At 39.6% G+C, this 27029-nt stretch overlaps 2 pseudogenes; both read right to left on the bottom strand.

Annotated features, from left to right (window-relative positions):
• Positions 1-302: 302 nt before the first annotated feature.
• On the bottom strand, positions 303-25367 carry LOC125341339 (annotated as a pseudogene).
• LOC125341299 lies at positions 5026-6431 on the bottom strand (annotated as a pseudogene).
• Positions 25368-27029: the final 1662 nt, after the last annotated feature.

Genomic DNA, 27029 nt, shown 5'->3' with positions numbered 1-27029 from the left:
TACCCTTGAAAAAAATTATGAACAGTACCCAGGCTTTATGATCAGGAACCAGGCTGACAACAAAAATGAAAATTTAGGAAAATGATAAAGAAAGCACAATTAGAAAACCAATAACAGGGAAAATATACTAGAGGACATGATTGAATAAATGCAGAGTAAGGAGGAAGAACCAAAAATACATAGAATAAAATTCAAGTTTACTGGCTGTGGCCACAACTTATTATTGTACCATTATGAGAGAAATGAGTAAGAGTCACTTATTCATTGAATTGATTCTAACAACATAGAATAATATCTGATGGAAAAAAGAAATGAAGATTTAGTCTGGACCTTCTATATATTTTATCATACATGTAAGTTTCAAGTTAACAAGGCTTATTTCTCCCAGTGTGTGATTTGTCCCGAAAGCCATGCAGAACATTTTTATCTGGCCTTAACAAGATGATGTAGCACTTAGGGGCAAAGATGCAGCCCAGGAGCCCTGCACTGGAAGCCAAGATGGAGAAAACCTCTATAGCCACCATGACCTTCCCTTTAGTACTGTGGTAGACAGGCAGGAAAGTGAACCAGACACTGCAGAACACCAGCATGCTGAAGGTCAGGAACTTGGCTTCATTGAAGGTGTCAGGAAGGTTCCTAGCAAGGAAAGCTACAGTGAAGCTGGCCAGGGCCAAGAAAACCAAGTATCCCAAGACACAGTAGAAAGCAGTGAGGGAGCCCTTGTTACACAGGATGAGGATGTGGCCACGTTCTGAGTGTACATCTGTGTCAATGAAGGGAGGAGAAGTCCCTAGTCAGAGTATACACAGAGTCACCTGGATAAGAGTGCACATGGGAATGATGAAGTTAGGAGACCCTGACACCAGCAGCCACCTTAACCTTCTCCCTGGGAAAGTGACCTTGAAGGCCAGAACCACAGTTACAGTTTTGGCCAAGACAGCAGAAACAGCTATAGAGAATGCAACTCCAAATGTGGTTTGCTGTAGAATGCAGGTGACTGTGTTGGGATGGCCAATAAAAAGCAAGGAACAGAGAAAACAGAAGATGAGGGAGATGAGCAGGATATAGCTGAGAACCCGGTTATTAGCCTTGACAATGGGGGTGTTCTGATATTTCACAAAGACCCCAAGAACAACAGCTGTGAGTGTAGATAAACCAAGAGCCATGCAGGCCAAGGCCATACCCAAGGGCTCTCCATAAGCCAGGAAACTTGCAGCTTTTTGGAGGCACTGGTTTCTTTGTGTGTTGGCATACTGGTGATCTGGGCACATCACACACTCTTCTGTGTCTGGTGAGAAATTCAAATAACCATTACTCTCTCAGTCCTTAAAAGGAAGTTAGGAAATCCTTACAGAGACATAATTTCAACATGTCAATACTTAATTGGATAAAAGTAAATATTACCAGACATGTTTGCTATTGTTTTATCTCTTCATCATATTCTGTCACTCATTCCCACATTCTCTTTTTTTACCTACATTGACTATCACACATATTATTTATTGCCATTACTAATATCTCAACATAAAATTTTTATACCTCTTAATGCTCCCTCATTTATACTGTCTTATGTGCGCTACTCAAACTCTTCATCCAAAATTATGCATAGCACAGCTTGAACTTCCCTGTATGTCTCTGTAATATGAATAGAAGCCTTTTTTCTCTTCCTTGCAGTTGTTGTATTTGTCTCACCTACTTACCTGTAAACCTGTGAACAACAGAAAATCAAATCACTATTTGAAGCTCTAAAATTAGGCTGTGCACATCCACATCCCCTGTGCCTGTTTCTGAGACAAAACTGAATGCAAAGTACTTTCTCTCTTGCAAGAATATTTCTGGGCCCTTGGAAATTAAAATGTGCAAGACCTCTGTTTTTTTCTATTCTAAAGTTCATTTTGAAGAAAATGGAGAGACCTTGCTTTAGAACTAGGAAACTGTAAGGGAATACCAAAATTGAGAGACACGGGGTAAAATAGACAAATGATTACAAAAGCAATACTTGCAAAACTGTTTAGTATAAATTTACTGAACAACTCATGGGGGGAGAGGTTGAGGGAGAGGGGGAAGAGGAATGAGGGAGGAGGTAACAAACAGTACAAGAAATGGATCCAATGCCTAAAGTATGAAACTGTAACCACTCTGTATATCAGTTTGACAATAAAAAAATTTTTTAAAGGCTAGCCCTTAATATGATGTTAAACTTACATTAGTGACTACTTGATATTTTTACAACAAAGTGTAAAAAATCAATCCTACATGTAATTAAGAGCCTGTGGGTTTTTTTTCAAGGAGCAATATCATCAATGATCACAATTAAATTAATAAGTGAAGGAAGAAAAACTCTGATGACACAATCCTAATGCACAGCTTTTGTATTGAATGGATTAGAAGACACTAGGAGAGAGCATGAATTTCTCCCTAAGTCATGAACTTACCTGTCCCATTAGCCATCTCATTCTCTGAGCAAGGACTGCAATCAAAGCAGCAGGCAGCCTTTCCCTCCTGAGGGGATTTCCTGAATCCAGGACCACAATTCTCACTACAGACAGAGTGAAGAGGCTGAGGAAAATCAGATATGCATCAGTAACTTTTCAGACTCTTACCTGACACTCCAAAATTTCCATTATTTTAAAGAGTAGGATTATTTAGCATTTTATGTTATGCACATTAATGTCATCAATTAATTGAATGTTGTTATGGATTCCACATCATACTGCAATAGGCTTGTTATATAACCTTGATCTCTTTCTAGTCTGTTGAGCTACTGAGTAATGTGAGGCCTTTAAAAGTTGTAGATGAATGCTGAGAAAGTCCTAGTGGCCAGCCCTATGCAGGTTCCTTGAATTCATGTCATTATTTGATATCTCCAACTCATTGTGACTGATGAGGAGTAAGGAGGAAGCATCCTCTTTGAAGCCTTAAAAGTACGCTGCAAGGTAACACACAGGCCTCTCCCTTTTAGTGGTATTTGAACCCCATGTCCCTCATGTCATATTCTTACTTATTCAGTGCACATATGGTGAAAATCTTGTTTGTGCTCAGGGTCCTTCACCAATTCCTCTCACCAAAGATGCCTAACTAGCATGCAACTAACTATTGAATGGAACATCCACAATGAATTAAAATAAACCTTTAAAGCATTTAAAGTGAGTGTACCAATACATTGTCAAAGCATAAAAACCTGCTAAGGAAAATGCAATTTAGATTTTATGATAACATTTTCAATAAACATTTGGAAACATATTGTTAGCTTTTTTTTTTTTCTAACTTATCCTGGTGCTCCAACTTATACTCTGGACACTGCCCTTGAGCCAAATCTCCACTTGAGTTTTTTGTTAGTTAATTGAGATAAGACTCTCATACACTTTCTACACAGTTGAGCTTTAAACTAACTTTTAATCTTAGATAAAAAAGGCTTCAGCTAGTATTACAGGAGTACGTTGCTGGCACCCAACCAAGTAAAATTTTAAAGGTGAATTTTGCTTAATTATAGGTTTTTAAAATCATTACAAAGCATTCCAACACACCTCCGTAGTTTCTATGGCCCACTCTACCATATCTTCAGATAAAGATAGTTGATTGCCATATAGAGTATATGGGGAAAATTTTCCTATGTTCACTTCAAGCTGAAGACCTTCTGGAAAATTCCAAATGTTCACAATGTCATACTCCGCCTCCAATTTACTATTTTCATGCAAAATCATTTGGTCTCCAGCAGGATTTTGAAACTGGATGTTCTTCAGAAAAGGATGAAGCTAAAAGAGATACATTGCACTATGGTTAAGTACATTCCAGAGTTAAGATGGAAAACCAGAACTAACAAAAGCTCCTGGTTACCTTAAACTTCTGACTCAGAGTTCAAGAATAGCACAGACATGTAATGATGAAGAAAATCTATGTAGGAATAAAAATTATCTTTCTGAATCCAGGTCACTCAGAAAAAAAGTAGATAGCTATTAGCATACTGAAATTATTTGTAACTAAAAGAATTTTTAGAAACATAGAATACATTTCTTTTTTACACACTTAAAAGATTTGTTAATTTAAGCATAGTGCATGTCCTTAATGGATAAACCATGTTACATGAAACTGAGAAGCCTGGTGAGAATTTTTAACTACTTGCATGTTATATGAAGAAGCATATCCACTTCTTGACTTAACTTTGATTTTAAATATAAGTCCAATTTTAAAATCAATTCAAATTATTTTGTTCTAGGACATATTGGAACTGTCACACACAGAGACAAGTCTCTGAGAGCTTTTTCACTTCTCTCATCATGGTCCACTCCACAATTCCCCACTGCTGCCAAGTGGCAATGCCCCCAACAAGGAGAAATCTAGAAACTTAGTCCCAAGACCAACAGTATTGTGATGGGTTTGCTCAGCCACCATGTGTGATTATAGCTTTTGATGTAGGTCTGAGGACAATCAAAATGGATGAAGCAACAGTTCAGGAAAGTAATTATTAATTGTTCACAGTAACAAGTGATAAAAATTAACAAACCAAATAATCTAATACCACTCTGCATTTCCAGAACTTGGTTTCAAACTTGTGCAGTGTTCCTATATCAACCACCTGCTGACATTTTCTGCACCTGTATGAAATACTTTTTTTAAGTTTGGGCTGGAAGTTATGTACACTTTGATGGTCACAAAATATATGTACTCAATAATTTATGCTATGCAGCATACGCTCTGGCTCCACATGGAAAGAAAAGCGGCAAAGAAAAAGTCTCTTTCTTTAATCTGGTCACTGGAATTCTCTAAACCATAGAAAAGGGGAGGGGAGCTTCCTGGCAATATGAGTACTAGACACCACACAAGACAATCACACTGTTCCATTGGAGCCTAGAAACTCTTATTCCCTTAAAAAAGTTTAACAATATCTAACTACTGCCAAAGTCCAGTGAGTACAACTCTAGGAATGCTTCCACAATGGTCACTGGTGTTCACAGGGATCCTGGCCCCATGATACAATCTCAGAGATGCTTCCCAGGCCAGGGACTCTGATCTGTCCCTCCACCTCTAGCTGCAGGCTATTCTTTCCAACTGCTGTTTGGCCTTGGCAGCCATGGCTGTGGCCTGCAACTGTTCTGTATCACTCTGGAGGGCACTGGGGATGACTTTCTTCCTTTCACCGTGCATATTGCTCTCATGCCTCTTCAGATCTGAAGCCTTGGCAAAGGCCTTGGTGCAGGAGCCACACACAAAAGGCTTTTCTGTGCCTCTGCTACTGTTCCTTGAGGTGGGACTTTTATTTGAAGGCTTTGTCACACACGTGGCACACGAATGGCCTGTCTTTACTATGAACTCTCTCATGCGTCTTTAAGGCCAGGGCACAGATAAAGAATTTCCCGCACACCTAAGAGCTGTAGGGTTTACACCCCATGTGGATTTTCAGGTGTTCTTTCAGGTGGGTCTGTGTGATGAAGCTTTTGGTACACATTTTCATGCTTTCTTAATCTACCTTCCTCAGAAAATGTCTCACCACAGACTTGGCAGGCAATCTGCTGCTGATGGTGACCATAAAGCTATTAGTCAAATTTCATGTCAATGGCAGCTGTCATCCAGCCTGGTGTCTATTCATTGTTCACCTCACTCATTCCATCATTAAATGTTAAGGCTTGAGGGTTCTGCAGCCCCAAGTTTTTGGACTCTGGGGTCTCCATGGATTCTACTTCCTGAGCACAGCAGTTTACTTTTTGGACCTCCTCACTGCGTGGCTCTTTCAGGATTGCCTCCTGGACCCTGAGTGTAGTTATGCATGACTTGTTGTCCTCCTGGCTTGGGGGAGTGCAGCATCTATAATGGGGTGGTTTATTCTGAAGCACACTTTACTCTTTGTTGTTGTTGTTTTGTTTTGTTTATTTTTGTTTTTTAATTTATTTATTTATTAAACAAAATGTTTTTGACAAAGTGTTGTGCAAAAGGGGTACAGTTACATAGTAGGGCAGTATGTACATTTCTTGGGTTATCTTACACCGTGTTTTTCTTTCCCTTCCCTAGGCAGACTTTACTCTTTGATCGGCCATTATTTTCATCAGGGCTAGATACATCATGCTTCTGAGAACAGAGTTTATCTAAAAACCTGATACCAAGAATCTGACCTGACATTAAGTCAACGTCCTCCTTCTTCATGGAAATCTTTGCTGTGTACATGTAGTTCAGAACCACTTCAAATATACCAGAACATAGAAATTCCGTCTCTATTACTGAAGAACTATCCGCCTTAACCTTCTTGAAAAGCTTTGTGAGGTAGGTGCTACAGGCAGCCAGAATGCATCTGTGTGCTCAGAATTTTACATCTTCAAACACAATGGCAAGGTCACAGAATTCACCTTCCAGGCATTGTTCATTTAGTATTTTCAGAAAGTTTAATGATCATGGCCATGATAGTTAATAGTTTCAGAGATGCTGATGAAAAACTCCATTAAGGACTAAGGCTGTTGTCTTAATGCCCTGAACACCAACATCTTCAGATCATATAACTCTGATCCAGGACTCACAGCACCCTAGCAAAGCAGGCAGCCAGGCAAAACCTAACTTAGATAAGCTGCTGCAGCCCCTCCCCTCCCCTGAGCCTCCCTGACAGTGGTGGAAGCCTAACTTAAAGTAAGCAAGCCTGCAGCTCCTGAATGGGGAAGAAGTTGGGCACAAAACTCAGGAGCCCAGCCCTTGAGTCCCAAGCACCAGAGCTTGGTCCCAGAATGGCGGGGGTGGGGGACGTGGATGAAGCCTTTTGTAGTTCTGGTGGCCCCAGATTGGGGTTGCTCCAAGGCAACTTTCCCTTTCATCCTTCCCTGGCCAGGCAGACAGGTACACTTGGGCCTCCAAGTACCAGAAGCAGCACCACAGTGGCCACAGTGCCCTGGTGGCTCCAACAGCTCAAAACCTGGCTTGCAGCTGGTTTCACAGCTGGGAGCTGGGAGCCCTGCGATCAACCCCAGTGCTCTCTATGGCCTCCCTCCCGCAGCTCGCTGGAGGCAGAGGCAGCTCAGGCTGGCCTTCCCTGAGCTACATGGCCGGCCTCACCTGCAAGTGTCCCTGACCCTCTTGCCTTCTCAGACAGCTGGTGATAATGTGGCAGGGCCAGCCGCCTGGAAGGGGATGAGCCCTGACAGCCTTGCCCCTCACCAGCTAGACCTTCTCTGTCCCCACCCACCACCTTGGTGCACAGCCAAAGTGCACAGAGGGACGACTTAGAACTAGGCCATGGAGCCCAGTCCCAGCCCAAGCCATTCCCATGCACAAGCAATATATTTCTTTCTTGTTACATGCCTGCTTTTCCTGAAGAGCACTGTCTAAAGAATGAACTTGTGTCTAAAGAATCTCAGAACCATTTAAAGAAGTATAGTTTCTTGGACTTGGAACAATACCTGAAATATTTAATTTCATACTGTAAGAAACCTCTCTACAAAGTGACTTTCCTTGTGGTGTGTGCCATCTATAACAGAAGGCTTTACCTGTGCAGGGCAGGGCACCTTTCCTTTTCTATTTCCCATTGCTTGTAATTCTGTTTGTTGAAGAAGCATCTCATGGAGAGCCTGGGCCACAGCATACACAGCGTTGTATATATCGTAACTGTCTCCAGACATACTCATGTCAAAAATGTTCCCAGGCAACCAATGCAAGGAAGCCTCACGAGGACAGTTCTCCCATATTACACAGTCAGACCCAGAATCTGAGCAATTGAAAGAGAGAAACCACAGCCTAGCAAGGAAAATGTCTTCTGGGTATTTGGAAGGGTTCACTGCCTTGACAAAATCTGTGAATTCAGAAACATCTGGGTGATGGTGTGTAAACATGAGATGTACATGCAATGAACCTAGGATAAAATATCTTTTTCTCATGGTTAAATCCCACTTTGAGTTTGTGATAAAAACTTTGCCTTTTATTAAAATTTGTTCAACACACACCATTAAATAATGTAGGAATTCATTATTAGCATATATGATGACAACATTTGCTGAATATGTATTTATCTGGTTATAATGTGCCATGAATTTGAAAATATTTGAGACGGCCTGGTTTGGAAATGCTAGCTCAAAGGCTACACAAACTCCATTCTTGGCCATCTCTTCTTTCAATGCAGGAAGAATCCATACACTGTCCTCATCTTGTAAGGTTATCAGTCCCACCCAATTCCAGCTGAAGTGAAGCAGTAATAAGACCATGGCACTGGCTATTGATGTGTCCTTTGGGGCCATCTGATAGAGAGCAGGAAACTTGTTATTTTCACTTAGGGCATACTCAAATGGACCAGAGGTAAGCTAAAGGAAATGAAAATAGGACAATGCATGAATGAGAAGATTTTCATCTATCATATTCACAGTCATGATGTATATTATATAACCATGTGAAGTAAGTGAAAGGTAGATTTTTCTTTTAGATTTTGAAAACAATTTTTAACTTTTAAATTATTGTACAATATATCCATTTGCTTGTACAATGCCTCTTGATCTTTGTCACTGTTTCCACCAACTCCTGTCATCTAAATGAACCACACATATTCACTGACTTTCCTGGATCCATTTTCACATATGTACATTGAATATTATGTTTTATTTGCCCACCCGTCTACTCCTTATTCCTGTTCCCCATTCCACATCCCCTAACACCACCATCCCCCAAGAAGATATGCTTCAGTTTTCTGCTGTTTATTCTTTATAGTCTGTTTTTCAGAGCAGTTACGTCATGAAATTCTATGCTGCTATGTACCATAATTTAATCAGAATGATCATATATTATATATACATACATACACACATATATACTTATAAGTATGTATGTATGTAAGGGGATGGATGTGTGTGTTTTCCATATACTTTTAATATTACATGTTCCTATTTTAGACCTAACATTACACACGAGAGCACATTTCTCTTTCTGAGCCTGACTTACTTCATTGCATATATCTTACACATGAATGTGCGTGTGTGTTTGTGTGTGTGTGTTTGCTTGTGTACAGGGCCAGGAACTCAGGGCCTCATGCACTTCATTACTTTTTACCTCATAGGTCCACTCTACCACTTGAACTACCTTACAAAAAGCAGGCAGCTTTTTTCTAGAAATCAGTTTCCTGAGTGGCTAGGATTACAGATGTGAGAGACTACACCTAGCTCAATATATCTTGATAGTTTAAAGTCAGTTTCCATTTCCTGATTTGTGAAACAAAATTAAGGATAAGGGTTAAAACTCCAAAAAAGTCCCCTTGTTTAGTCTAATTATTCAATTCCCCCTGTCCAAACCATTGGGGCTACAGATATCTATTATCTTTGAATATTTAGTGTTTTATATGACTAAGTTTGATAGTTTCATAAATCCAGTCTCTTCTTATCATTCTCTCCTAACACCTGATCTGGCAGTAAATTAGACATTTTTAATATCCCCCATCCTCCCCCCCGCACCATTCTCACTTGTGGAAATTTGTAGAGGTCTAGCAGTGTCCCAATTTGGGAGGATATTGCTCCTGAAGTTCCAGTAAGTACTGCAATCAACTTGCTCTCTCTAAAACAGTTATAGTTTGGAATCTTATACTTCCCAAAGAGGCAAATGAAGGGATTTTTAAATGCTGTCCATATTTCATATTGAAAATCATAGATATCAAATCCCAGAGTCAAGTTATGTAAAAGATCAGAATTTTTGTTGATCTCTTCAATAGCAAAAGCCAAGGCCAAAACAAACTGGTAGTTTTTGAAGGTAAACCTGCATAGTGAACATACAAATTCAGGAGAAATATTTCAAACTTATGACTTTGATGGGTTGGATGCTTGCTTCTCTGCCAATAAATATGTTAAAAGACTATCCACAACTGAGATAGAATATGAATGTAGCATTTTGTGCTCTTATATAGGATTACCTAAGCACATGAAAAGAATTTGTCGTGAATCACATTCAGAAACTCATGTCAAAAAGAGAGCTTGCTTTATCTCCACTTCCACATACATGAAGCACAGCTTCATTAAACATGGAGCTTGCTTTTATGAGAAACCACACATTCTACTGCTTTCACACTGGATATCTATATTCACTTGTGTAAAAATCTTGTGTTTCAAGTCTCCCAGTTCATGTTGTATAGTTATATTGCAAGTCAAGCTAACTAACAAATTTTCAATTTAATAGCATCTTTTAGAAGCAAAGCATCACTTAATGAAATTGTTTATGAATCTCTAGTTACAGACCCAACATAATGAACAGCTCTTCCTGTAATATCAACAAGAGCAAGAGCTTTAGTATCATGTGCAGGAATTTTCGTATTTATGTAGCAAAACCAAAGCCAGTCATCCAACTCCAAGGCCCTCATTATGGAGAGAGGAACCTCCAAATTAGGGGATGAGAAAAAAGTTGTGAGGAAAATATACATTGAAATCCATCTTCGAAGGCTTGCATGGGAAATTGCACTGAATGGGAAATTGCACTGTTCACTACTCTCTTCCCAGTATATTTACATTGAGATACTGGAAAGGAAGGAACATAGAGGAATAAAGAGAATTGAATTATTTGTCTTTTGACATGACTTCTGTACAATGGCATGTGTATGTTTGTGCACCTTCTAACGAAATTAATATAATGAAATCAACACATATTGTTCAAAGAAGGAAACAATGGAGTCAACATGGAAATGCAAATGATTCAAAATGGACATAAAGAATCCATAGAAATACAAGAAAAATGACAATTAAAGGAAGCTTAATTCTTAAGGAAAATATCCAGGCTTTAGGGCAGACAATGAAGGACCTAAATGACAGTTCTAAAAATGCTTTAAAAACATAGTGATAAAAATGTTTATGAAAAAAACACAAGGCAAATCTTGCATGATTAGACTAACTATAGGTTATTAGACTAATTCATGGCATCTAAGCAGAGAAAGCTAAATGAATATCACAAGAATGAAAGAGGTCCAATGAAAACATAGTCTCTTGGCAAAATGATATGTGAGAAGACAAAGATAAATTGAAGAAGTAAAGGAGTCCATATAAGACCAAACAGAAAACTTTAGTAAGGAGATAGAAGCCATCAGAAATAATCAATTATAATGAAAAGAAATAAACAATGAAATAAAAAGTCTTTACAGCTGAATACATAACATAAAAGACAGAATAGTTAGAAAGAGGGGATAGTTTCTAGAACAAATTCAAGAAATAATCAAGGAGTTTAGAAGAACTGCAGGATCAATAAAATGGCCTAATTTAAGATTAGATATACAAGAAGGAGAAGATCATGCAATGAAAGATATAGGAAACATATTTAACAGAATTCTAGCATAGAAGTTCCTAACCATGGAAAATTATACACACATTAAAGTACAATAACCCACAGAAGTCAAAAGAGATCAGACCAGAGAAGAACATCCTATCATCACATTGTAATTCCCACAGGATCAGTAAAGACCAAGGAAAGAAACCTTGAAGCTATCAGAGAGGAATAATTGATTACTTACAAAGGAAAAGCTGCCAGAATAACTGTAAATTTCTCATGTGAGACCATGACAGCAAGGAGAGCCTGAAATGGTGTATGCCACAGCTTACAGGAAAACAACCACCAACCAAGTATAATGTACCCACCAAAGGACTCCTTCAAAACTGCAGGAAAATATAAAACTATATTTCATAACAAGAAAAATTGAAATAATTTTCTCCACAAAACCAGCAATAGAAAAGATAGTTAAAATGTACTACATATAGAAAATCAAGAACATGACAGTGGCAGAGAGAATGTCCCTAATTAGATAGCCAGATTAATATAGTAAGAAATGATGAGGCACAGTCACCAAACAGGTAGATAACATGTCAGGAGTTACAAAACCCTTCTCAACTTTCAATATTAATGGATTTACTCTCCAAATAAAGGACACAGATTAAATAATTGGGGGGAAAAAAGCAACAACTATCCATCTGCTCTCTATAAGAGACCCATCTTCCTAACAAAAACAAACATTCTCAAATTGACCCAGAATAAAATATTTCGATCAAATGGCCCCAATGAACAGAGTGTAGTCACAATCCTAATATCAAATGAAAGAGTCCAAACTAAAATAATGAGAACAAACAAAGGAGGCATTACATAGTCATAAAAAGAGTGTATAATAATTCTGATTATCTTTGCACCAAACACTGGAGATCTCAATTCCATTAAACAAATACTTCTTAATAAAAAATGCAGGTAGTCCCAAACACATTGTTTGTTGCTGGCATCACCACATCACTGTCACTGCTGGATAGACTATCCAGGCAAAAAGTCTGCAAAGGGTAACCTCAGAGCTAAACAATTGCATTGATCAACTACATTTACCAGCTATCTATTGAATAATTAACCCAAGAGCATCAGAATGTACCTTCTTCTCTGCAGCTCAAAGAACATTCTCAAAAGTAGATCATACTTTAGGTCGCAAAGCACAAAATTGTGCAAATTCAAAAAAATTGACATTATCCCTTGCATCCTGATCATAGTGAAATAAAACAAGAACTCAGGAGGAAAAATTATTAGAGAAAATTTAAAACATGGTGAGTGAACAAAGGGTTTTTGAAGAGATTAGAAAATTCAAACATTTATGAATTTTAACAGAAATAAACACATGAAAAACTAGCTCCTCTGTGACACAATGAAGGCAGTGCCCAGAGGAAAATTTACTGCTCTAAGTACCTAGAAAACAAATGGGAGGAACCTGAAATCAGAAGTTTCATGATTTACATTAAGCTTCTTGAACAACAACAACAAAAAAAAGCCAAACCCAAACCATTAGATGGAAACAAAATTTAATCAGAAGTAAATAAATAAAGAAGAAAAATGCCATAGAAAGCATAAAGAAAACAGGTTGGTTCTTTGAAAAGTTAAATAAAATTGTCAGACTCCTAGCAAATCTTATCACAAAAAAGAAGAAAAAACACACAAATACATAAAATTAGAGGCCAAAAAATGGGAATGCACATGATAAAGGCAATGACAGCTTATCTCGAAATAGGTATCAGATTGGCTACTAGAGTTCCTTAGAGTTTTGTATAATCACTTTTAACTTTTTTCTTTTTTTGCATAGCCATTTGTTTGTGAGACTTTTTACTAGAGTCCAATAGCCAAGGAAATGCATGTGCACAAGTAAAGAAGATGTCATCTTGGGCAGATAAAATTCTCTCTTGAGGGACCTTTAGTAATGTTTGTTAACACCTTGATTGTGGAGCATATGTGGCATCAAATAATGACACAGTGCTTAGTTTGAAACAGTAACTATTTTTGAAAGTGAGAGAGCGAGCGAGAGAGGGAGAAAGGGAGAGTGCAGGGGCCTAAAATCAGAGCATGTACACTATCTTTGAGCTTTTTTGCTCAAGATTAGCACTCTGATACTTGAGCTTCACTGCCACTTCCAGCTTTGAGACATTAAATGGAGATAAATGTCTTGGGGATTTTTCTTGCCTGTTCTGGCTTCAAACCTCAATCCTCAGATAAGAAGCTGAGGAGTTAGGATTACTGCATGATCCAGCAGTCTACAAAAAGAATTTTTTTCATTTTATTAAAAGTATCAAAAACAGGGCTGGGGATATAGCCTACTGGCAAGAGTGCCTGCCTCGGATACACGAGGCCCTAGGTTCGATTCCCAGCACCACATATACAGAAAAAACGGCCAGAAGCAGCGCTGTGGCTCAAGTGGCAGAGTGCTAGCCTTGAGTGGGAAGAAGCCAGGGACAGTGCTCAGGCCCTGAGTCCAAGGCCCAGGACTGGCCAAAAAAAAAAAGTATCAAAAACAGTTCTGACACCACTGGCCTGGGAGCACAGAAATGTGTCAGTAGCCTTTAGTATAGAACTCAGGACATTGACTCAGGTTGCTTCTAGATATGCCATTTCATCCTGTTCAGTGACAGCTGGCAAGGAGAAGATACTGGAGTAAAGGGAAGTGCTTAGAGCCCTGGACAGAGAAGTTACATAAACGGAAATCAGAGTCCTTTCCACTAACAGGTAGAAATTTACTCAACATTAAGTAGAAGATAAAATAATGAAACTGAGCTGTTTCTGGTGCAATAAGTCTGGTTGTCAGGGTAGAGAACACAGAGGACACTCATCTGGATACCCAGAGTTCCCTCAGCCATTGCCTAGCCTGAGAACAAGACAGTAAATGCAAAAAAAAAAAAATTGATGAGTTACTTACGGCCTATTCTCCTCATGACCTGAAGCATCACTGTTACTGCCATCTGTTCCCAAAGTGTAGAGAGGGAAAAACCCAGCAATCATCACATCTCCATCCATGTGTGCTCGTTGCTTCATGGAAGAAAAGCAGTTAGGGCCAGCCAAGGACTTAACAAGGAGGGGAAACTGGAGAAGAAGGAATGTGACTGTCAAAAGGTACATCCCTGAATCCTCTGGCAACCTGAAATCTGGGCTGGAAGTGAGGCCTACTGTTTCAGGTATATATACATATACATTCAAGTATCTTCACATATGTGAATATGTGTCTTTTTATTCACAGAGATGTTTACTGTAGCCCACCTTCCAAGGAAACCACTTGTAAGTCCCTATGAAGATTGTGTAAAACTCTTCCCTGAGGCTCTGCACCTGAGGTCTTGCATTCAGGAGGAAAAGGTAGACTGGAAAACATGTTTGCAGATTCTCCTTCTTCATCGCAGGTGCTATGATTTCCTCCAAGACCACAGATAGTGAGGCCCTAGAGATGAAGTTTACCTTGATAGATTTGGTCCAACATCTGTGTCAAGAAGCTATTTACATAAAAGCCATTTGAGATGATGCAACTAGATTGCATCTGAGGATGCCCTGTCAGGTGCATTGTGAAATGGCCAGAAAATTGTATGCCAGTGGGATATTACAACCTGTGGCTTAATTCACAAACTCAATCTCCACAACATGAAACATGGCTGGTTCATCAAGGCAGGTTTCAACAAAATACATCCACTTACTATTACCTGGGGAGTAATGATGCTGGTGAATCCAGCCCCAACATATGGAGGTCTCTGAATAGGATTTTTGTCTAAAATGTTTTGACAAGTTCACAGACCAATACATCATACAAACATCATCAATTAGGTAGTCTCAATAAGTCAAGGTCAATGTCAAACCTGAGTATCATATTTCCATTCTGAACTTTCACCTTGGCCCCATTAACTTTTACTAAACATGCTAAGATAGTTTTTTTCATGATGCACTGGTCTGAGAACATGTGGTAATAAGGAAATCGTTCTGTCTCAACTACTAATCAGTGTCAAAACCAACTGTATGATTTCTAGTTCTCAAAATATATTAGCCCCAAATTCCATGCAGAGACTTCAATGGCACTGGAGATCAGAGCTACTTCAGGGCAGCAAATATATTCTACACAAGGCTGCAGTGGTAGAAGCACATACACATCACAGTATAAACAAAGCAGCATATGTATTTTAAAGTAGTAGGGAAAAATTTCTCTAATGAAGTTTCCACTGACTTTTTATACTTGTTTACTTTTCATATTAAAAGACAACATTTTATGAAGAGGAAAATATTCATGAAATTTATTAGAGGACTATGAAATATGATGTGTGTAGACCACAGGTTAGGATACTTAAATTTTTTTAAAAGTGCCAGGGACTGGTGTTTCATACTTGTAATCTTAGCTAGCCAGAAGCCTGAGATCTGAGGATTGTGGTTCAAAGCCAGTTCAGGCAGAAAACTCCCCATGAAGCTCTTATCTCCATTTAATGACTGAAAAACTGTAAGTGGTCCGGTGGCTCAAGTAGTAAAATGCTAGACTCAGTCACAAATTGGCTCATTGACAGCATACAGGCCCTGAGTTCAAGCTCCATAATCCACAAAAATTTAAGGTAATTGAGAAAACCACTACTTGAAAAGACACTGAAAAGGAGCCATAATAGGATTTATGTAAGAAAATAAAATCTCAATTTAAATAGTGATCACTACATGCCATTCTAGAAAAATTAGTACTAGACCCTCAATCATTTAAGTAAAATTCCACAGTATATACTAAAGCAAGACTGAAAAATTGCTGTGGATTTACATCAGACTTGTACACTAATGAAACATATGAGTTTAATCTTAAGAATGCCTATCTTATTTCTCCTTCTATGTCTTTTATCCCTGAAGCCATGCAGATAATTTCTATGTGACCTTAACAAGATGATATTGCACTTGGGGTCAGAGACTATGAGCTTTGTACTAGAAGCCAAGATATAGAATACCTCTACAGCCATCTTTACTATCCCCTGGCTGTTTTGGTAGTTAGGCAGAAAGGTGACCCAGACACTGCAGAACACCACTGTGCTGATTGTCAGGAATGAGATTTCATTGAATATGTGAGAAAGATTCCAGACCAGAAAAAGCTATAGGGAAGCTGGTCAAGGTCAGAGAGCCCAGCTATCCCCTGGCACAGTATAAGGCAATGAGCATACCCATGGTGCACAGGATAATGATGTAGCTATGGTCAGAACATGCACCTGTGTCAATGAAGAGAGGAGAGGTTCCCAACTAGAGTCCACTGAGAGTCACCTAGAACTGGGTACAGATGGGGGCGATGAAGTTTAAGCCCATGATACCAGAAGCCCCTTCATCCTTCTCCCTGATGGAGTGATTTGAGGACCAGAACAACAGTCATATTATTTATGTTGGTCAAGGAGGTTGAACTCAGGACCTGGGCACTATCCTTGAACCAATTTGTGCTCAAGGCTAGAATTCCACCAGTTGAGCCACAGCACCACTTATGGATTTTGAGTGGTTAAGTGGAGATAAGAATCTCACTGAAACTTTTGTGCTGGGGCTGGCTTTAAACAGCGATCCTCAGACCTCAACCTCCTGAGTAGCTAGGATTACAGACATCAGCCATTGATTGGCACCTGGACACAGTCAGAGTTTTGACAAGAGTGAACACAATTTCACATGTGACTTGCTGTTGGGTCCAAGTAACTGATGTCCAATAAAGAGCAAGGAACATATAAAACCAATTATAAAAGATATGAGCAAGGTGTAGCTGAGAGTTAACACCTCAAGAACAATAATAGCAAGCCTGGAGAAGCAAATAGACAAGCAGGCAGAGCTATGCCCAAAGAATCTCCAAAAGCTAGAAAGATTGCAACTGTCGTGAGGCACTGGTTTTTCTGTGTGTTGGCATACTGATGATCTGTACACTTCACTATGTCCTGTGAGAAGTAAAATCTACCACTGTATCTCATTGTGTACTTTTTCTTCAAAGAAATTAGGAAAAATTTCACAGCACATCAGCATTTGCTATCATAAAAGTATTTTGTTCTTTCTACAACATATTCCCCACCAATTTCCACCTATTTCTTCATCCAGTCTTTTTTTTATTTCAACACATATTTCCTGCAGTAATTATCACACATACTGATAATGTTCCATTTCGGGCATTTTAATATCTTAACAACAATTTTCTACACCTTTTGATTCTCCTATTAACAGAAATGCTCAGATTCTGCAACCCTATTGAAAAATGTGAATAATACAATTTATACTTTCCTACATATCTCTGTGAAGCACTAATTTAATCCCTGTACTACCTTCTTGAATTTATCATTATATTTGTCTATCCTCATCTGTGAAGCAATAGGAACAGAGAAAATGCTCGAACTGCATCATTATGCCCTGTGCAACACCCATGCTCATGTCTTAAAACAAATATACCTCTCAGAGCACTTGCAGTGTAGCATGAAGAATTCTGGGCACTGCAAAATAAAATCCTGTAAGATACATGTTTTCTGTGTGGATAAAATATAACTTTTAAGATGAACACTGTCCTAAATAAGATTCACGTTTAATTTCTTGTTCCAGTTGAAATGCACCTAATGGATAGTGGTAAGAGATATTTCCTGGAGATACCTTTGCCTACAATATACTACAATACATTAATAAAATATCTAATTCAAAGATATGATCTGTGACATTTCAATAAGGAATAACATCAGTTCTCACAATTCAATTATTAACAGAGAGGAAGGTGACATCTCTATACTGCTAACACAAAGCTATTGCATTTTCATTTGATTGTGGAAAACTACAGAGAGATGAAGAATTTCTTTATAAGTCATAGAGTTATTTACCTGCCCCACTAGCAACCTCACATAAATACTCATAAATGAGAGAACTCCCAATTGCTTAGCTTGAATTTTTCATAATGATTAATTTTATAAATGTCTATAGTTTGAGTTTGCTATGTTTAATACCTAAGGTAGAATGAAACAAGGTCATCGATGAATATAAATATGGATAATTGTGTTCAGCACATCATCCTTTGCTTTTACTTAAGTAACTCAGAGGAAAAAGTGAATTTATAGTTTTAAAACCTTAGCTAAGAGCACATTGAGGTTACTTGTAGATAAAAATATTTATAGACATTTGGAAGATACATCTTTCTTGACATCGGCATGCTTTTCTAAAGAGAACATGAACACATGTCTAAAGCACCTGTAAACAAGTATAATTTGTTAGACTTTGAAAAAAAATACCTGAAATATGTGATTTCATATGGTAAGAAAACCCTCTAGGATGTGACTTTGTTCTTGGTGTGTGCCATTCATCACAGAAGGCCTTAACTGTGTTAGGAGATGTCACTATCTTTTTCTATTTTCCATGCTTTGTACTTCTTTTCAATGAAGAAGCATTTCATGAAGACCCTGGGCCATAGTATACAAAGTACTGTATATGTTATAACTATCCAGACATGGTCCTGACAAATATGTACCCTGACAAAAATCCAACGATGCATCATGAGGACAGTTCTCTCATATTACACAGACAGACTCAGAATCTGAGCAATTAAAAGAGAAAACAAACAAACAGTCTAGCAAGGAAAAAGTCTTCTGGGTGTTTGGAAAGGTTAAGTGCCATGAAAAATTTGTGAATACAAAAATATCTGGGTGATGACGTGGAAAAAAATTACAGGTACTTAGAATGAGCCTAGCATGAAATGTCTCCTCAGTGCTAAGTCTCACTGTGAGTTCATGACACAAACTTTGCATTTTACTAAAAATCATTCAATACACATAATTAAATGTAGTAGAGATTCATTGTCACTATTAATGATGAAGACATTGGCTGAAGATTTATTAATCTAGTGACAAACTATTATGATGCTGATTATATTTGACATGGAATGCTTTGGAATAACTATCTCCACAGCTATGCAGCCTCTATTCTTTTCCATTTTTCCCCTGAGTCTGGAAGGGTCTGGAAACCACCCTCATCTTGTCAAGTGAACAGTTTCATCCAGTTTCAGCTGATGTGAAGCAGGACGGGGCCCACCATGAAGGCTAGCATGGTGTCCTTTGGAGCCAATTGATAGACAGATGGAATCTTCCTCTGGTTGTTGTAAGTGAGATACATGGAAGACACATATTAAGAGGCTGAATTCGAAGTCTTTGTTATAATGCAGGCACCTGCAAGTTGCCTATTGTCACAAAGATCTGCAGCCCTGTGAATATATTGAACAAGTCTATAAAACTAAGTCATGAGAGCAGGAGTGGAAAGAAAGAACAGAAAAGCAATACCAACAACTCAGATCAACCTAATGGAGAGCTGAAGTGGGACGCCATTTTTACCAGAGCAAAGCCAGGAGATTGTATGTAGCATAATGACATCTGAGCTGGTCTGACCCTCAAATTAGGTAAGGTCCACTGTTAGGGTCTCAGGAAACTCAACATTCTCACAAGTTTAAGGCACAGCACTGGCAGGTCCAGTAACCTGTCATCCAAGGCCCTGCCCCAGCCTTTAGGAATTCAGGCACACCCATTACCAAGGAGGTGGGACTTCCCTGAGGCCATACATTTACAATACACATTTACATATCCTCTCTGGGTCTAAACAACATGCTATAGCTGCAATTCAAAGGATGGCTTATATCACCTGTAGGCCTTAGAAGCTGTTGGACAGCCCCCATTACCTGGTAAAATGCCACAATGGCTGTGAAAACAAGTTGACCTACTTAGGTCTAGTCTTTCCCTTACTTCATAGTCACTCAGGAAAAGGTCAGAAATTACAAACTTAAACTACATTGGAAGAAAATTGAAGACATGAGTAAGAGGATGGCATTACAAGATCTCAGTCTTGATATACATTAAGAAACAGGTGCAATTGGAGGGAAGGAAGGTTATTTTTAAAAATAATTTTCTTACATTTTGTCCTTAAATAGTTGTACAGTGATGTAGAATTCATTGTGTGAATTTCTGTGTACAATTCATCTTGATCAGTGCCACATTTCCCACCATTTTCCCTTTCACCAGATGGAGGTGAGGTTTAGTGAAGCTTCTCTTTAAATATAAGAACTCTTCACTTAGGGTCCTTGACTTGCAATGTAAGAATACATGGACAAGTCACAATGGTAAGAAATCTTGGCAGAGCTGTATTGAGTAAGTAAGAAAGCAGGCAATAAGTCAAACAAAAAGCAGACAGAAGGGCAGAGGCACACTTTGGCAGAGTGTGGGTGTTCTCAAAGGGAGATAGAGAGACAAGCACCAGACATACATACATGGAGAGACACAAAGATACTGAGAGCCCCCAATTCCGTATGCTGTTTTGCAGTATTTACAGGGTAAAGGCAAGGGGTCTAGCTTGCTCTAACCACACCTGGTATTATTCTCTGAGTTTCCAGGTAAGAATGCATCCTGTCAGACAGTTGTTAATCCTTGAGTGAGAATTGCAGTTGTTTGTTTTGTTTTGTTTTGTTTTTCCAGTCCTGGGGCTTGAAGTCAGGGCCTGAGCACTGTCCCTGGTTTCTTTATGATCAAGGCTAGCACTCTACCACTTGAGCCACAGCACCACTTCTGGCTTTTTCCATATATGTGGTGATGAGGAATTGAACCCAGGGCTTCATGTATACAAGGCAAGCCCTTTACCACTAGCCCATATTCCCAGCCCCAAGAGTTGCAGTTGTTAATCCCTCCAGGAGAAGGAGTGCATCCTGTTGTCTTTCTATGAAGTGAAGATGGCACTTCTGTATTTCTAAATACCATATTTCTGAGTTGCCTTCAACACACCTTAGTTTCCTTAAGTTATCCTGCTTCATTTCTCTTACAATGACTTTGCCTCCTTAATCTTAAGGGAAGTATATGGGAAAGCATTAAGCTTGAGTCTTTGAATCCCTGGCAGCCAATTGCCATACCTCTTTTTCCCTAGGCTATCTGTCCCCCATATATAGAAACTGTCATCCTCCCTACTTTCCTACTTCTACTTTCACCCATGTATATGATTATTTTGAATGCACTTGCTTGCCATGTCACCCTACATTCCTTGTTCCCTTCCTCTTAATCATTAGCTCCTTCAGACAAGATATGATTGGCATCCTGGTATTCATTTTGTTAAATTGTATGTTAATTGTTCAGAAAGGATTCACCAACTGAAAGTCACTTAAGTCAGTTTGAGTGTGATTCTATGCATGTAAGATAGATGTTCTCTATTTCATGTTTCATGTTTGATTTTAAAATCTAACTTCCATATATAAAAGAAAAATAGGCTTCCTTTGTCTTTCTGAGCCTGTCTTCATTTATCATGATTTCATTGCATTTTAAAGTACTTTGCCGCTTACAGAGACCCATCTAGAAAATTACTAATCAGGACGATAGCTCAAGGTAAACCTTAAAATTTTAGTGAACTTTAAGAAAATCCAAGGGCATAATATCTATAGTAGGTCTGATGTAAATTGTTGAAACAGAAACACCAATGATCAAAAATAATAGAGGAATATATAAAACTGGTAAGAATGATGATATCAAGAAGATGAGAACGATAAAGTGCTAAGTATACCACAAAAATAATTCTTACAAACATAGATAATTAGAATTATCAAAATAAGAACTTATTACCTAGTACTTAACAAAGAGCAATGTAAAATCGACTCTTCAACATTTGATATTGTGGGAGCAAGAAAAGAACAAGTATTATATGAATGAAAATGAAATTCAACACAAACGTAAAAGGAGCAGCTGATTACTCTCACTGTAGTCGATAAGCAGAATCTCTCAATAGTGTAGTTGCACAGAGTCAATGTTATATATTTTTTCTGTGTGTCTCTGCTATGGATATGTGCATATGTGTATGGGTATGTCTGTACAAATATACAACCATATATACATCTTATATGTGTATACATAAACATATGCCAGTACGTGTGCTTCTATGTACAAACACATATGTGTATCTGATAGAATATATTAGATGTTGCCAGAAACCATGCAGACATTCAGGTACAGAAGAACAAAGGAAAAGTTTATTGATGTCAAAGGGGGCCGGCAAGAACCCTTCTTGCCAGGAGAAGTGAGAAGAAGTACAGTCTGTTGTCTGGGGTGACATATATAACCTAGGAGGTCTTGAAGGTGGGGACCTCGGTGTGGACATTCAGAGGAGGGGCTTCATCGTGTCAGCCTATGATTTATGGCTGCCACTCAAATGATAGATAAGGGGTCTTGCAAATGCCCAGGCTTGAAGGTCACACTAAGGTGATCTTGTTACTTTATATGGTCGTAATTACCCTAAAGGACTGCCATCTCAAAGAAGAGGGGATGAAGGCTAATCATTTACTTCCATTACTAGATGGACCTAGTGTTGCTTAGGAAGGGAGCATGCCAAAGCTATGGGAGAGGAGGCTGTCAGGCTTACATTCCCCACTGTTTGGTTTTATAACTGAAGGAGAGTACCAGGTTGGGATTAGGGTGAAGGTCGTGTCTTCTGGAGCTGCTTCCTGTTGAGAAAGGGGTGAAGTAGACGGTATTGAACACTGGACCAGGTGCTCTCCTAAAAGCATCTGATTGACAGACTGATTGGTGACGAGCTTCATCTTTCCCATAAGAATGTTCTGCATGTACCTGAATATGAAAAATTAGTATGAGGCAAAAATTGCAGTTAATGGACCCAAGGTAGGCATGAGCCATGGTGTAATCCACCTGAATACATCCCATTCTTCCTTTTTTGGAAGCTTTTCTGCAAGCTTTGGAGGTGTTTCACTTGCTCCTTGATGGCATAGCTGCTATTAGTTAGGTTAAAGCAGTGCATGTTTTTAACCTCCTCACACTCTTGCTGGTGTAGTAAAAATAGGTAATCAATTGCTGCATGATTGTCAAGGATAGCCTGCCTCTGTGCCTGTCATTCTTGATTTTAACAATGCAATGGCACAGGAGCTGTAGTCCATGTTCTTGCCACTATGCATGCCCAACACACAATACCCTCATAGGCTCCTACTGCCAGCTTCGATATCCCAATCAAGGAGAAAGTGAGGGCAATGTTGAGACTGGCAGAGCTCCTTGTGAGGCAGTACAACCACCAGGTGACTTAGGCAGCATCGGGAGTTATGAGGTAGACTGGCAGGACTATAGTTGAAATACTCCTCACAGTTAAAGAATCAGCCCTTGGGTAGGGAGATAGATTTTAGCATATAAAATGGGCTCATAGTTGATATAAGTAAAGCTACCCTTTTTAGTTCTACACAGGTGCAATTTAGTTCTACATAGGTGCAATTTTGAACCTGGGCACAGGTGTTATTTTCTGGCATAATAATTTGAGGAGTATATAACACCAGAGCATTTGCAGGTCTTTTATCTGAAGGTATTCCCCAATTACATGAGTCAGCATAGTTTATTAGTCTGGCCTGATGAGAAGACTGTTGAGCTGTGTATATCAGCCGCAGTTTTGCACACTGGAAGCAAGCAGGTTCTGAGCACGTGTTCGGTCTCCAGTTCCTGCCTCAGACAAAAGCTAGAGGTATTAGTCATTTGGGCAATACCAGATGTTATAATGCAAAGACTCTGAGGAGGAGGATCCCTATATTGTATAGCACAGTTGTTTAGAGAGACCAGGTAGAAAATTGTAGCCTGAGACAGCAAAGGTCTTACAGCCATTGTAGGAAGTTGCCTTGTAGAAAACACAAGAGCAAATGAGAGGAGATGTTACCAATAGTTGATGAGGCAGGGGCCAGTTTGATGGTACTTCTTTTCCTAAACTCACCTCAGAAGGAAGCCAGTTAGATGTTACTTGTTTGGGGTGGATAGGTTTGCTGGTGATGTTTCCTTCCTGATACCTTTAGTGCTTGGTGTTTAATGGCCCCAGTGTCTGTAACAGACACTGTTTAAGAAAACTGCCAGGCCTCTGATATTTATGGAGGACTCAGAAGGCAGCCTGGGGGCTGTAAGCCTCCTAGATGTTAAAGGAGGGAAGGCTACATTGGGAGAATCTGAGACCTGAAATGGGGAAGGTAAAGGTGAAGTGAAGGTACAGTCAAAAGAAAGTATGTGAGAGGAGTAAAAAGTGAGAAAGGGGTGAGTAAGGGGAGAGTGGGAAGTCCGTAAAGACTCCTTGTAACTGTTAGACCTGCACCAGGCCTCTGGAACAAGAGTGAGAGTGAGAGTGAAAGCAGGGGTGCTGTAGTCTTCCCAAGGAGGCCAGTCAGTTATCTTTGCTAGAACTCAAGAGGGCCTATGGTAGTCACTCCTAGAGAGGAGGCTGTAGAATCTCCATGTTTCCAGAGAACTGCTCAGAGATGGACAGGGACTAGCACAGGGCTCTTCCCGGGTGGACAACATCTCCAGCCCTTTGATGATTATGAATGTGGATGCAGATTCTCTCCGGTTACTTCCTGCTGGCAAGGGCACTGGCCCTAAAGGTAGAAGGTGGAGATGCTGTCCCCTCCAGGAGAAGGCAGTAGGCCTCAGATGTCCCATGGTGGTAGACATGAGTCCCTGGATTAAGTCTGGAAGAAATATCATGAGCTGGAGCTGGCCAATAACAAAAATGTTAAGAGAGTGCACAAATGGCAAAAGAAAGGGCTCAGGGCAGAAAATTAAGAATTGGATAAATTTGCTTGATTGGCTAGTTCTTTGCCTGTGCTCCAGGCAAAAATGTAAATTCCTGTCCAGTTAAAGGGAAGACAAGTATAAATATTAGACGGATAAGCTCCTTATCTTATTTCCCTTGATCTCCCAGCTCTGGTCAGTTTTGAAAGAGCAAGCATAGAGTGGCTCCATTTAAGATGTGACACCAGGATGTGACCCTCTTATTCTTCTCCATAGTTTCTTTTTGTCAGAACTGGCCTAAAGATCCAGGTGCTTGTTGCTGGGATGGCCCAGTCACATGGTTTGAACTGTAGGCCTGGATAGAGACGCTGAGCATTTCAGCTCGAGGCTAGAGCTCTACCACTTTGAGCCTGAGTGCTACTGCTCTTGAACCATGCCTCCTGCCCAGCGCTTTGATGGTAGTTGGGAGATGGAGTCTCAAAAGGATTTTTCTGCCTGGTCTGGCTTTGAACTGCAATCCCCAGGTCGAATGAGGTTTTGCCACAAAGAGCCCTTTTATGCCCAATTAAAGCAACAAGGAAATCAAATAAAAATAAGTAGAGCTTACCTTGTGAAGGGTTGACCAATAAATCCTTGCCCAAATTCCATAATGATAAAACTCAGTAGATGTGATGAGAGTTTTAGCACAGGTTTAGTATAGTTTAGCTGCCTGGAGAACCTGATTTTCAGTTGCCCTAAGCAAAGTTTGCAAGACGCTTTCCTGGCTTACACTTGTTTCACTAGTATAACAACTTCATCAGCTTCTTTCCAGTTCAGGCTGCATAAGAGTTACACATCTAGGCATTACAGAGACTGTTTACCTTTTACAGAGTGATAACAGTTTCATGTATTACAATGAGGTTGTGTTGAACATGTTTACGCACACACATAGACACACATTCGTATAAAAGGTTTAAGGCATGCTAAGGATTAAAAAAAAAAAATGAAAAATCGGCCGTGTAAGTTTTCTGGAATTCCACTGGCAAAATGATATTATTTTGCCCAATATGACAGAACTTGGTCATTTAGGCAAACAAAACCTTAAAGCAAATACTTTTATCTCCAAATAGTCTTGTTATAGATTAGCAAAATTTAGCTGGCCAGAACCCAAATACATTTAAACATCTTTGTTAGCAAGACCTTTGAATAATTGGCTCAAATATTTTGTAAATACAATAAAGCAAATTAATGGAAAGCTGAACAGAATCTCCATGTTTGAACAAATATTTCTAACAAGAACCAAAAACCTTTAAAAATTTTGATAAGGCTCTTTAATGGCTCTTTATATGAGTTGGATATTTTAACACTTGGAAGAGGGAAGAAGAGTAAACTTGTTGTAAGAATGAGGGGGGTGGTGTTGCAGGAAACCTAGCATGTGTTCTTTGTCTTTTTCCTAGGTGTCAGTCTCCAGGGGCCTGTTGAGAGAATTGGGGGTTTTTAAGGGGTGGAGGCAATTTAGTGGTAAATGATCTCCAGTCTGGAGGTCATAATAGAGAGCGAGAGAGAAGATAGAGAGGAGAGAGAGAAAGAGAGAGAGAGAGAGAGAGAGAGAGAGAGAGAGAACTGCAAGAGAGAGATGGAGCTGATACCAGACAAGGAAAGTTAGAGGAGATGGCTGTGACATTTACAGCCTTAAAGGACTTAGGGGGCAGAGCAGGACAAGTAGGAGGGTGGATCAGGGTGAGGAGTGGCTAGCAGAGGAGGACCCTGAAGCTGAAGAAATGTAGAGATTGGGTGTGGAGACAGGGCGCTGGTATAGTGGTAGAGGTGGAAGGAGGGGTGAGGATTGGAGAGAGGCAATAGTGGCAAGGTCAGAGGGGGTTGGAGCTGGAAGCAGGGCTGCAGAGGTTGCAGCTGGGAAGGTGGGAGTGGAGCTGGAGGAGTGGTGGAAGAGGCAATGATGGTGGGAGTCATGGGCGGGACCACAAGGAGGGGCAGGAGCCTTGGGCGGAGCTGCTGGAGGGGGGGCAATGGAGGAAGTGGGAGAGACAGACCGACAGACAGACAGAAGAAAGAAGTCCTGGATGCAGCCCATTTTCCCCAGTGCTCATACTTATTGTCTAAACCCCAACTAATGATGGGTTAAAGGTACCATTAAGAAGCCATTTAGATTGGCTCCAAGGTCATTTATTGGCCATGCTCATTTACAGAGATAATGTCAGGAGCCAGATGGAGAGAGAGAGCTATTGGCCAGTATGCACCCCAAGGGGGTGGGTTGGGTGGGATTTCAGCCTGCCAGATTTTAGACTGCATGTTACTCATGGGTGACTT

Source organism: Perognathus longimembris, chromosome 24 (genome assembly GCF_023159225.1).
Source record: "Perognathus longimembris pacificus isolate PPM17 chromosome 24, ASM2315922v1, whole genome shotgun sequence".
NCBI classification, from domain to species: domain Eukaryota; kingdom Metazoa; phylum Chordata; class Mammalia; order Rodentia; family Heteromyidae; genus Perognathus; species Perognathus longimembris.
Note: the sequence above shows the minus strand (reverse complement) of the source record. Positions and strands in the feature narration are given on the sequence as shown.